This window comes from Seriola lalandi, unplaced genomic scaffold (genome assembly GCF_002814215.2).
Source record: "Seriola lalandi dorsalis isolate HSWRI2012SDOR001 ecotype SW California unplaced genomic scaffold, Sedor1 jcf7180002054898, whole genome shotgun sequence".
NCBI classification, from domain to species: Eukaryota; Metazoa; Chordata; class Actinopteri; order Carangiformes; family Carangidae; genus Seriola; species Seriola lalandi.
This window is the reverse complement of record NW_019525450.1, coordinates 561773-575531: the sequence shown is the minus strand read 5'-3', so window position 1 is coordinate 575531 and position 13759 is coordinate 561773. Positions and strand designations below refer to the sequence as shown.

Here is a 13759-nt window from a genome sequence, read left to right as displayed (position 1 = left end):
GGGGGGGGGGGGGGGGGGGGGGTATTAAAATGCATTCTGGGAAATGTAGGAAATCACTAGCAAGAATTCGAAGCCAGACTGAGGCCTTCTGGGAACGCAGAAGGAAAATATATTACACATAATCGTTCCTGGAATGTCACAGTTTGATGGTGTCTGGCAGTAAAATAGTGTCAATAGTGTCCAAATAGTAATAATACAAATAATAATAATACAAAACTTAATGCACTTCTTTTTGAGGACATAAAGGAAATATTCAGATCTTTTACTTCGAAGGAAAAGTAGTGATAGCACAATATAAGAATACTCCTGGGTGTGTGTGTGTGTGTGTGTGTGTGCAGGTCTGTTTATGAATCTCTTTCTATGTAGCTGAGCCATCTGTATGTGTGTGCACGTCTGCAGGTTTGTGTGTAAGTTGTGCGAGGAATGGTGTGAGAATACGTCAAAGGGAGCATGTGTTTGCTCTGCTTCCAATATGAGGGAAATCTGTGGCACATACCGCCTATATGACACAAGCCAAAGCCACATGACTCACCCGCGCTATATCTGATTAATAAATCTACAGCCTGCAAAACGTGTTCCAACACCAGCAGACCAGCTCCAAGGCAGGGTTTGACTAGAGAAATGTAGCATCATCATCATCGTATCATTATTATTATTATTATTATTATCATGAAGGTAATTGGACAAAATGCGTGTGCAGAGCATGAAATCGTATATGTAATTTAATCTGAATGTAACATTTGCAGTTAAATATGTTTCCATTTTTCACCTTATTGCAGGGTGATAACTCAGACAGGCCGGCTGTCTCGGCTCGTCCTGTGGAGGACAGCTGGTATATATGTTTAATCCCTGCTGCTCTGAATCTTATAATAAATGTTATAACATGATTTTTTTCCAGCTTCAAGAGAAAAGGTTTCAATTGATTAGCACTTTACCAGCAATCAATTTTTACAAACCGGCCTGACCCCCCTCGTCTCTTTCTGCGTTTCTCAGGAAGCCAACTCTCAGGACGATGGTCTATTACAAATTAAAAGAATACAGGGAAGTGAGAGCATATGAGTAATTATTGGAGAGAGGAAGAAAGGAAGAGGGGGGATGCTGGAGAGACGTGTATGGATTTAAAGGCGAGCAAAGATGAATGTGACATTCCTGAGAACAGGAGTCTGATTCCTCTTGTATGAGTAGAAACAACAACAATGACGACAACAATGATGATGATGATCATAACATGCTGATTAGTGGGATGAAGCATCCTAACCCCCCGAAGCAGACATATCCCTCACTTGAGCTTTGTCACGTGATCCCCGCATCACTCACTGACACACACATAGACACACATATAGTACACACACTTTAACAGCCCATCACTTTGAGAGATGGGGTGGCCACGCTCCTCCAGCTCCAGGAATAATGGCTAGCACCTGTTTACCGTGTCACTTCTGTTTGCTAATCGTCTCCTTGAGCTACATAGAGAGGAATTGACGGCATTGTGGCTTTTTGACAGGCAGTGTTTGTGTGTGTGTGTGTGTGTGTGTGTGTGTGTGTGTGTGGGTGGGAGTCTGGGTGTTACGGAGGTGGGTGGGGGTTACTATGTTACTGTCCAGTGTGCATGATAATATTCAGGTGATTAGCATCATCACAAAAAGTGAGAAAACAAGAACTTGGAGCAGCTCTGATGCTGAGTGATGACATATCTGAACCGAAAATAGACACAACAGTTCTCCACAGACAAGGAACCTTCAGGGAAACAATATCTCTGTCTCTGATGGTTAGGTCCCACCAAAATTTAAAGTAGAGGGAAAGAGTATTTATTTTTCATGCTGTTGATTTGTACTGAGGACTAGATGTCAATATATCTTTATAATAATGGGAATTTAAAGGTCACTTGAAGTTAATGCATTTATGTTTATTTATTGATTGATATAACAGGAAAGTATTTTAATTATTCTTAACTTAATACTTTTTTTTTAATTATCTGCTGAAGTTGAGATGATAGGACTGATTTTACTCAGTCCTTATTGACTGGTCCAATGGGAAAACAGCCCAAAGCTGACATATTAACACACTGTATCTTCTGTATATTAGAGTTGTAGAAACGGAAAACAAGACTTTGTAATTTATGCATAGCTCAAACGCATTATTTACTGAAAAATAACGACTAGTGCCATTAGGAGCAACATAAGCTTTATGATGTTATAAGTGTTAAAACCCTTGTTTTTAATGACACTGGTGGCCGGTGGTCGGTGAGCAGCATCCAGGGCATCGGAGAAACCAGTGATGAAACTGGGAGAGAAATTCAGCCCTGTCTGGCACTTGGATTGTGCCAATTTAAGGATTACCAGAAGAAGAAGGAGCGGTCTACCCTTCTGTCACCACCAGACCATGTGGAGTTTTGAATGGGATTAACTGGGATTGCAGATGAGAGGCCGGCGGAGATGTAACAGTGAGAACATAGAAGGAACATTTACTGACGGTGCACACCCTGAATGACAGGCACACATAGAGGGACGGTTAAGAGACTGACTGGGACGGTAAACACGTGGATTTTTGACAGACCACTGGCCCACTGAATTGTCCCATTCGTCCCAGTGGCTAGTCTGACTACATGTGACTGAATGTGATTGACCAGCATCATGTTGACAGATCAGGTAAAATTTATTACAGTTTGACTATAAAATATATTTTAGACTATATTTGACTCTCTAGCACTGAAATAAAAATAAAGATAGGTCTGGTTATGTGAGACTATAATTTGACTAATATTTAGTTTTTTTTTTAAATAGAATTTATAAAGCATAATATCATTTAGTTTTACCCCCATCTAGTCTGTATAACCAGACGTGCATCACTAGATAAAACTTTTTTTTAATTTTCTTTTATGTGCTTTATGTGGAGATTGTGTTGGAGTCTGTTGTGCCCGCTGTAAAGTAATGTTAGCTAGTGTTGCACACTATTGCCGCTGTTGGGGAGCCAAAGAGAGTCATTGAGGCAAGGTGCTCTGGAGCGAGTATAAACGCCCCATCCTTTGGATTTTCCATTGGGAAACTATACACACTTGCAGAGCCAGTGCTGACAGGTCCCTTTTTAATATTTTAATCTCAGTTGTTCTGCATGTGGACTGGAATTCCTGTGTTTGATGCAAGTAGCTCATGAAAATAAGGTTACAAATAAGTAATAAGTAAGCCACAGCTGTTATTTCAGATACATTCAATCAAAATTCTGCTTATTTCATTTTCGGGTTGTAGTTACAGGTATGTTTCCTTTTCAGCTGATGAATGGTGATCAGAGGATAGAGCTTTATTTTTGAGTTTTGATTTTTATAAATGTGATCGCTACAAGATATCGAAAGCCAAACCCAATGAGTTTCAAAACTGTTATGTTAAAAACAATGGGCTCAGATCCTATAAAGTATTTTCGAACCCCAAACCAAAGTAGCTCTAATGAGGTAGTAGCAGTAGCAGTAACAAGGTGTTTCATTGGGTGTCAGTTTGCACCATCACCAACATATTCTGCAGGTCTTTGCTGCCAGAGGTGCAAACATATACAGTCTTAATGGGATCTTTAACACACTATAAAGAAGGTTACGGCAATGCTAGTAGTTCATGCCCAAGTTCAGTTCATTCATTTCACCCCAACACGCAACCAATGTGTCATATTTTCATAACGTGTGCATGCTTGTGAGATTAGTGTGTGGTGGAAGCCTGAAGAGTTTGTGGCCGGTAGGTTGTCCCTTCAAAATAAGTGTCTGGGTGGAGAAATGGAAGTGATGATTGTGAATAACTGATTCTCGTCTATAACTTTGATGTGCTCCAGAGCGAGTCACTGACCCACCAACAGATGCTCCCAAAGAACAAGCACCTCGGCAGTGTGACTGAGAAGCACAGAGCTGCCTAAACGAGTGCAGATTCTCACTGCATAAACAAAGATTCAAATGAAAACAAAAAAACATATGTGTATGTGTGTGTGTGTGTGTGTGTGTGTGTGTGTGTGTGTGTGTGTGACAGACACCTTTAATATCCTCCCCTTTCCCCCATGATCAATCGGTGTGATCGTACCTGCGTGACTGCCGCTTTCTCCAACGAACGCCGGATGTCAAGGAAGAGCGCCGACAGCTCCGCAGAAGGTGGGACAACCAGAGCCTGTAAACAAAGCACACACACACCAGGAAATTCACAAGTCACTCGCATTTGAAGCTTGACAAGTTTGCAACACTGGCAACAGGAGAGAAATACCCATTAAAATTGTTGTGTGCTCATCGTTGCCCCACCACCACCACCCCACCACACCCCACAGGTTTATTTTTCCTCAGGACTTCCTGCGAGGACGTGATGTCATTTACACATCCACGAGTAATCTAACAAATATATGAACTGTAATTGCTTGTGCACATCAATCTTTATACGTTATTTTTTTCATTTTCTTATTATTGCTTTTTAATTTGACATTGTAATACCAGTCGAAGACGAGGGAATCGCGCTAAGATGCAGAGGGGGTTTTATCATCTGGGAGTTAAAATATGTAAAAAAAACAGCCAGCTTTGTTCTTGTAAGCAGAAAACTTGGGTGAGTGCAGCACAGCAGAGGGGTTGTTATCTGATCCAGTCGTGAAGCCCCGCCGCTTAACACCAGAAAAATAATCAAGCCGACAGAAAGTATGTGAAGTGAAAGACTGCCACTCCCCTTTAAAGTAGTATGTAGCTGTGAGTGGCATCCAAGCCGAGGCCTCACAGAGAGACGGAGAGGAACTGACAGCGACTGGCTTTGACTTTTTTGAGCCGTCACTTATGAAATTATAGAGAATAAATACATTTCCTAAACCCTGCTGCAAAAAAAAAAAGTTTCTATGCTCAGAGGAGGTGGGGAATCTAAGAAAGTTGTAGGGCTTTGTTCTCTGTTGAAGGAGCTAATTTATCTCTTTCGATGCTGCTGACAAAACTGCTTCATCTTTTTATGACATTTTAAATGTTTGCTTAAATCTGTTGAACTTTGCTTATATGGTAATCTGCTAGATTACCCGCGTTTGTGTGTTTACCTTCAATCTTATGCGCTAAAAGCTCAATGCTGAAGATCAGTCACAGTGTGAGCAACACTGTCACCTTTTTGGTTTTTTTCTTGGGTTTCTGTAGGTGGCGCTCTCTTAATATCATTGCTTAAAATTTTGAAGTGTGGATGCAACAAACTCTCCTGGCTATCCTGGGCGTGCAGATGCAGCCACGCATGGAGAAGCTGGCTCAGTCCTGCAGCAGGGGGGCAGAGAGGGGGGGTGGGGCACAGATGTGGAGGGTCTGCAGGAGGGCCACCCAGATCTACCCACCACTACTGTTTTAATGGAGCGTCAAGAGTAAGACTCACACACACATGCAGGGAACACACACACTCGAACACAAAGAAAGCCACGACGTTGCCTTAAGTCACAATCTAAATTGGCTCCCAAGGGCATACCAACTACCTTGTTCACCAAAGGCATTGTGTATGTTTTTGAGTGCTTAGCATATGCTGCTGTAACCTGAGATCTCTCTCTGTCTCTCTCCCTCTCTCTCTCTCCTGTTCGCAAACACACACACTCACACACAATGTTGCTGGAACTTGCTGCGTTTTCTCCCATTACGTTTTTCTCATCAGGCCCTTAATTAAATTCAAAATAGTTCACATCTACCTATCAAACCATGTTGCACCAGCCGGCCGCCCGCCAGACAAAACCTCGACAGAGACACAGAGACAGACAGAGACACAGGCAAGGGGCGCAGGTTTTCATTTATAAGGAGAGAGGCGGTGGGAAGAGAGAGAACTCCTCTCAGAGGAATGTCATGTCTGTTTTACATATTATTGTGTGATATTGTTTTGCTGATGTACGCAAGGTAAACACACTTATTTACTCCTCAAATTTAACGTACATGAACATATTTATTAAAGGTAACTGATTTTTTTTGGATACTGAAATATTTGAAAAATATTTTCTAAATTACAGATGACGAAAACTAAATATGGAGTCATGAAAATAGCTTGAAAAGTGTATATATAGATAGATACTGTAGGTTATTGTTCTACCACAGCAACAAAGCTCCTGACGCTTGATCAAATCTATGATTTGATATCAAAGCACACTGCAGAGTAATGAAAGTAGCTAACATTTTAAGACAGTCTAACCTTTCCTGTGTTTACCTTATTAAAGAGTGTGTACCTTAACTGGTAGTGCAATACACAAAGGGGTGGGGGTGGGAGGGGGGGGGCAATGTGTATAAAGCCGGCAGTGTTTAAGCAGGCGAACAGTAAAGTAATAGGCAAGAGCAGTGAAGTGTTGATTCTACATAAAATGCTGGGTAAAAATTGCACCCTGGTGCACACACACACACACACACACACACAATACAAGCAAACACACATATATGCACATTTACACACATACACATTCCCTTCCCCCAGACCCCCCCTCCTCAATATACTCCCACAACACGGCCGGCTGCCTGGCAGCCGAAGTTAACATTTTCAGAGAAAATATTCCTTGCCTCCAATAGTCCAATGTAATTCATTTTCCATCTCTGTTCATTAATCATTGTTAAAATTAGTGATCCATTTCTTCCACTCTGCCATCTGCACTCAGCTTCCTAACAAACATGACACCTCAGCGCATAATAAAAGCTGACAGCTACGAGGAGGCCTTTCCAAATAGCTTTCTGCATATGTGCACCTCCACGACTTGATGCCGTTGTCAGACAAAAGTAGGTTATTTAGACCACTGGTTAGAGAGAACGGTGTGTGAGCCGACACACATGCACATGCTCAGACATATAAGGACATATATATGTGTACATTCATGTGCATGTATATACACAGTAAGCAGTTACAGTATATGTCAGAGAGGCGGGAAAAAAATCACAGCAGAACTTACGGTCACATGCACCCAACACATACACAAAACAACAGATGTGCCTAATCTTGAATGGAATGTGCTAAAATCCTGATAAGGGGCTAAAGTGAGGAAAATGAGAAAAAGGAAAACTCACAAAATATGAGCAATCATGCAGCCCAGGAGAGAAAGAGAGAGAGAAAGAGAGAGAAGGAGAGAGGCCTTAAAAGTTTTAAGTATCCTGTTTACCCCTACAAGGCTTTTGCTTTAACTTCAGCTGGAGCAGTGATGTACTTTTCCATTTTCATTTGCTTCCAGCAGCTGTGGCATCGGTGAGTATTTGTTGTGATACTGAACATCGGCTCGGCTACGCCCCGATCTTAACAGCTAACCTAAGAGCTGATTCAGTGAAGGATAGACAGAAAGATGAGGGGAAGAGAGACAGGGTCTCTGGGCGGTGAGACGCCCCTCTCAGGTCAGCCGGGCCTCATAAACACCCCTCTGATTCACATAAAAATACCCTGATAGAAAGCTGTCGACTCCCCAGACGCCCCTGCACACCCCAGAGTTCAGACTACTGGACTGAGCAGATTTAGATTCTGGATTCTAAAGGACCAGTGTCTGGGTTTTTAGCAGGATCTATTGGCAGAAAAAAAATAATGTTCATAATTGTGTTTTCAGTAGTGTGTGATCACGTGACACTAAGAGTCCTTGTGTTTTCGTTAGCTTCAAATGAGTCCATCACCTCTGCGTAGGGAGCAGGTCGTCTTCCACGGAACATGCCATGTTTTACAGAAACAGCCCAGAACGAACAAACCAAACACTGGCTCTTGAGAGCTCCTTTCGGATTGAAGGCCACCATAGGTTCTCCTACACGCTTGGAAAGGGAGGGGCGAGGGGAGGGGCTTATAGGAGTATCTCCAGAAGTAGGGCCAGCAAGCGTAGCGGACTTCAGTTACAATAATAAACACACGGTTCGGTTGAGGCACGAAAACAACCTGGTTAGGTTTAGGCAAAGGTTATGGTCTGGGTTACATCGATTACATCGTTAAGGTTAGAGAACGTTCATCGTCATGGTTACAATAATAAATTCAATTATGGTCATGGTTAAAAAAAAAAAAAGGATGACGATTGGTTTCAAACGGGAAAAAAAAAACAAACCCACAAATCCTGCATCAAAATCATGTGTTTTGGTAACCGGACCATCCACTTACACTCCGGATACAATGTCACCTGACTTCCTGTTTCATGCACGTCAAAGTTAGCATGGTCGCTTACAGTCAGTTAACAATAAAACCTAACTATGGCTTGTAATGTGTCATTTTATAGGAGAGGACGGCCTCATATGAATACTTAAAGTATGAGAAAAGTGACTTCCTGGTTTTTTTTTTAAGTTTACCAGTGTATGGAAGACTCATGAAGCTCATAAAAGAAGGACGCACTTTAATTTCTGTTAATTTAGCAATCATTCAAAAATTCACAGAGAATATATTTGAATGCAACCAATTTCTCTCTCTCTCTCTCTCTCTCACACACACACACACAGCTCACTCACAGCACCTTCTCCTAGTCCCTTGTTAACACCCCCCCCCCAAACTGTCCCTTCTCACATCCACACACACACATATGCACACAATCCCAAACACGCACACACATGTTCACATGTACCCACACTTAAACCTCAACAATCCTACGCTGCTATGGTCCTCTGATTCTCTTCTCTCTCTCTCTCTACACACACACACACACACACACACACACACACGGTCAGATCCCTCCCTGGCGAGGTGTGTGTGTGTCTCTGCCCGAGGCACAGCACATTAATCTATATAATGCCCTCAAAGAGAAGGCTTTTTCACACCGCTAACTGCCAAGGACTACGAGGGGCAGCGGCTGAGCCATGATTCAGCTGTTAGCCCAACTGGCGTCCCCGCACTCACACACACACACACTAGCACCCCCTCACCACTCCCACACCCGTCGCAACACGCACACACGCATACACACACACACTCACACACAATATGTTAGCAAGACTACACACATGCACCCGTCGCTGGCAAGAAAGACAACACAGACACCTTTGTCAGCTCACACACAGGGACACACTGAACAGCACTACAGCTTAGACCTCAATCATTTTTTTGGTAAAAAAAAAAAAAGTATCAAAAACTAACATTGAATGTTTTCTCTCACATTCCTACTCTTCTTTACTACTTTATCAGGGAGTTCCTGAATTAAATCATCATTTTAGACTGTAGTTTAATAGGCAAAGTTCTTGTAGAGATGCCTGTATTTGAAAAAAAAAAATCTATTTAGCTTCTTAGAAAAAAAAAGAAATGAAAAAATGAAGAAATGCTTTTGTAAAAATTGTAAAATGTTCTGTTCCTCAGTGTAAGTTATCAAAAAAATTTTTTTTTTGGTATGTAAACTCATATTATTCATACTAGTATCAAAAAGATTTCAGCAATGATCTAGGGTTGCCTGTATGAGTTAAAGCTCCATGATTTTAATTACATATGGACACTATATAAAACACCTGAATAACGGTGGCTGCAAAAGTCAACAGTCCCTCAACTCAATATTTCAGATCCAACTGATGAAATCCAGAATACAAATGCAGAGGAAGCCGCTCTCCATATAAGCTCCTCAACCATCTGCAGACACCACCGAAGAAGACAGTTCACTGATGTTACCTTGCAGGATTTCTGGGCTTTAATTATTCCGGGACTGTAACCTCTTGCTAGTGTGTGAAGTTGCCCAGTGCAGATTTAATATTCATTTGTTGCACGGAAGGCCACAGAACAGACAGCCCACAGCAGTGATTGGAGGGCCAGTGCTCAGAGACAGACGGCGAGCAGAAGAGCAGCTAAATCATCTTGACATTCACCAAGAAGTAGCCATACAGAAAGCTACTGCTGATGTTAGTTCTCCCATCGACTAATTTGGTTCTACTTAACCCCTAAACACCCCGTGCACACACACACATACACACACACACACACACGCACGCACACACACAGAAGTGGATGCAAGGCAAACAAACACATAAGCGCGCACACACACGCACACACACCCCTCACAGTGACACATTTAATTCCAGGTTCTCAGCACATCTGAATTACAGCAGGCTGATGAGGGAGAGAGGGCCAGGCCCCTCCGGACTGATTAGCATCATTTAAGAAAGCCTTCCTTTTCGTCTTCTGCCAGCCTCGGTGACCTCTCCCTCTATCACTCTCTGCCACTCACCGGGGGCAACCCACCCACCTCCCCAGCCTACAAGATGGGTGGCATTCCCACCAGTACAAGTCAATATGGAGTACAACTAATTTACATCCAACATAGGAGGACCACTCAAGTGCCGGTGCCTCTGGGGCTATTTTATTCCTTCAAGTATTTATAGACAACTCTGATTGTTAGCTTTAGATTCTGTTTTCTAAAAGGACAGGAAGACATACCCAACGCATATATACATCAGACGCCATATGATGCAGTTTTTCTGCCCATGTAAAGTAAATAAGACAGAGCCTGTTTTATTTGTGCATATTTCCCCCCTTCTAAATTATATAAGCCTTGCACATGGCTTAAAATTTTGTAAAGCTTTTCTCAAAATCCTACTTATGGTTGCCATTCTGTGCCAAAAAGTTCATCTGGCCTGTAAATTTAAGCATGGATTACAAATATTCAAATCATGAGCTTACTGTTCAAATAAACATTTCCAACAGGGAGGGGAAAAGTTGCAAGGCATACACTTTCAGCATAATTCCTCCTCTGGCACCTCCCCTCCCCTCGCTCCTATTAAAACAACCACAAAAAAAAAAAAAAAAAAAAAAAAAAAAAAAAAAAAGAAGAAGAAGAAGAAGAAGAAAAAAAGCAGGGAAGAGAAAGAAGGGTTAGGGGTGGGAAAGGGGGGAAAAGAAATGCAAAAACAAAAGACAGAGTTAAAAGTTTGGCTTCTTCATTTACTGTGTGGCTGGATAAACATTGTTGATGAAATATGTAATTAATGTAATTGTAACCACCTATGCAATTACAGTCAGCCGGGTGGGCTCGGCTGTGGCCCCAGTACACCCTGCCATAGGACAATAGGGCACCTTATTACAGTTTTAAAAGGGGGAGGGAGGGAGAGGGGGGTGAACAGAGGGGGGGAGGCTTAAGCTGGTCAGCTGCTCACCACATGGTAGAAATAATAAGGACTAAAGTCACAATCATTTCAGCTTTAGTTTAGCTTTGCTGATCACTGCACTTTATACTGGACAATACAAACACCTGACAAACTCCTGGGCATCCAGGGCTTTCTGACACATGTTCCCTGTGATGCACATATTAAATTACTCAATACAATGGAAGGAAGTATCTGTCATCTAATACCACCCTATAGAAATAATCCATTACAAGTAAAAGTCTCGCATTTAAAGCGTAACTTAAATAAAAAATATGTACTTAAAATATGTACAAAATGTACTTAAAAGTTTCCCTCCACTCATAAACATGTGGGTCAGTGTTACTTCTCTTAGAAGTGTGACCTTCTCCGTTCAGTGCAGTCCATCTACTGAGAGTGGAAAGTTCCTCTGTGCTCTCCTAAAATCACGCAATCATGATTTGTGACATCACAACTGGTTTGGAAGCCAGTCCAGGTCCAACAGGCAACTTCCACAAGTGTGATGCAGAAGCCTGCGTTGCACAAACACTGATACAACGGCCTTTGAGTGATGTAGGAGATCAAATATTAGCATGTTCAACAGTCTGGATTTTTCAGTGAGGGAGGGGGGGTCACTTTAAAAAAGTTAACCAGGTAGTTGAAGTTTTTTTTTTTTTTTGTCTTAAATAGAAATACAATGATGAAGGGTCTTTTTAAAGTAGCAAAAATCATCCTTGCAAATGTTACACTACCATATCATATTACTACATTATTATTGCTTATGCATTAATGTTTAAGTAGCATTTTATTGTTGTGGTTGATCAAGGAGAAACAAAATACTTCATACACTGTTGTGTAGGTTAATCTGCAGCACTGTCATCTATTGCATAAAATGATCATATTATTTATTGCAAAAACCCTGATTTTGTTGCCAACCTGCAAAATCATACATTTCCACAATGAGCCATGAGACACAGGCCTGTTTGCAGCTGAATTATTCTACTTAGAAAGGACGAGGAATTTCCCAACCCATGAAGGAACAAACACTCAGTCCTTTAATTTGTCTGAAAAATTCAGTATCACCAAAGTTGCAGATGCATTGTCTTTAAGGATTTTATGGGACATACATATTATTAGAAGTATAAAGTGCCATGACATAAAAATAATTTAAAACTGTATTTAGGTTCTTTAAGTTTTTCCTACTATTACTTCTAAACTACTTACATACTTATATATATATATGTTGTGCCATGATTCAAAGCATTTACACGTCTATTCTGATCATTTTGTTTTCTTCATGTCTCCAACTGCAGCCACCAAACAGGCTCAGAATAAAACTAGTCCTGCTCTCAAATATAAACAGCTACGAATTATGTTTAAGGACACATTTTGCACCATTATAGACGAACGTGTTGTCACCGGGGTAAAGACAAATCCAAATTTGGGCTAAGGTGCAGGCCGCTGCCCGGGCCGGTTCACACTGACAGCCGGTGTTATCCCAGGGATTAAAATAGCCTCTTCCCTGCTACCCGCCCCTGCCCAGCGTTAAAGTCTTCCACATTTGCAAAATTGCAAACAGATGCAACTCAAGTACCTGCAAATAATCTGCCAAGACCAATTTCAAAAGGGAGATTTCAGAATATGTGGGAGTCATTAGAGGGAGTATTATTTCAGCGATGAGCGCGAGAGGGCCAGCCGTGGATCACCCAACCAGATGGGTTCTGCTGCCTTTTATTCAGGAAGAAAGAAGCCGACATGTTCTTCATCTCCACCATTCCCCCAAATGAAGATATATAACGTGTATGAAGCAATTACGGCAGAATATTGGAAGTTTCAGAAGCAACCAAAGAATGTCAAATTTCCTTTTGAGTTTTTCAAAACAATCTTTTCATCTTCTTCCCAGTGAGGATGCTTTCAGATGGGGGGGGGGGGCTGAGGCGTGGAGGGCTAGAGGGATTTTTCGATGTAAACGAGGATACAGACACAGAGATCTGAGGCTTTTATTGTTTTGTATTGAGTGTTAAATATGAAGAGGAATTAAAAGGTAGACGCCTTAAAAGGGGCCTGTGGTGTATGTAAATGAAATATGTTTCAGAGCCATAATTTGCAACTGCTGCTGTTGTTATTTTTCAGACAGTTATCAGAAGTTTCTCTGGTCGCCTCAGTGCAGCTTTAAAGCGACACACAACAAAGCGCTCACCAATTAAAGACGATTTTAACACCAAGAACTGCAGCAAAACTTCATTAGATTTTCCATCTAGCCACTGACAAAGAGCCATTCACAATCCATCTTTAAGCGTTGGTAATGAATAATGTATAATCAAAACACACACTTCTTTTTTTTTTTTTTCCCCACACACTGCATTGACAACATCTACCTGCCCTTTATAACTAAGTTATAATAAGTGAAATGTTTATATCAAATGGAATTTGATTAAGTGGCTGGTTATTATTGCTAGTGGGGAAGCAGAATATCAATCTAAGGCACTTATAAAAAAAAAAAAAAAAGAAAAAAAAAGATCAAAATCACCAAACCCTTGAAACAATACACATTCAATCAAATTCTTCATAATTGTAACAGTAGGAAGCATTTTAGGCATTCCACCCACAACAAACAGGCTTTGTTCTCCTGTTATGAGAGGCAGCGAAGGGACACAATCAAGTGCGTGAGAAAGCCAGGAACATAGGATTTTCAGGCAATTCCCCCCTCTTTCTCTCTCTCTCTTTCTATATACAACACCCCCCCCCCATACACACACACACACACCCTCC

General features: G+C 41.5%; 1 protein-coding gene across 3 annotated transcripts in view; it reads right to left on the bottom strand.

The window, feature by feature from the left end:
* znf536 (zinc finger protein 536) overlaps positions 1-13759 on the bottom strand; it is a 241165-nt gene that overhangs the window by 210153 nt on the left and 17253 nt on the right. For all 3 annotated transcript variants that reach the window (XM_087180210.1, XM_087180209.1, XM_023429722.2), the window contains exon 2: positions 4056-4139. The gene's annotated coding sequence lies outside the window, so the exon portion shown is untranslated. The remainder of the gene's footprint in view (positions 1-4055; positions 4140-13759) is intronic.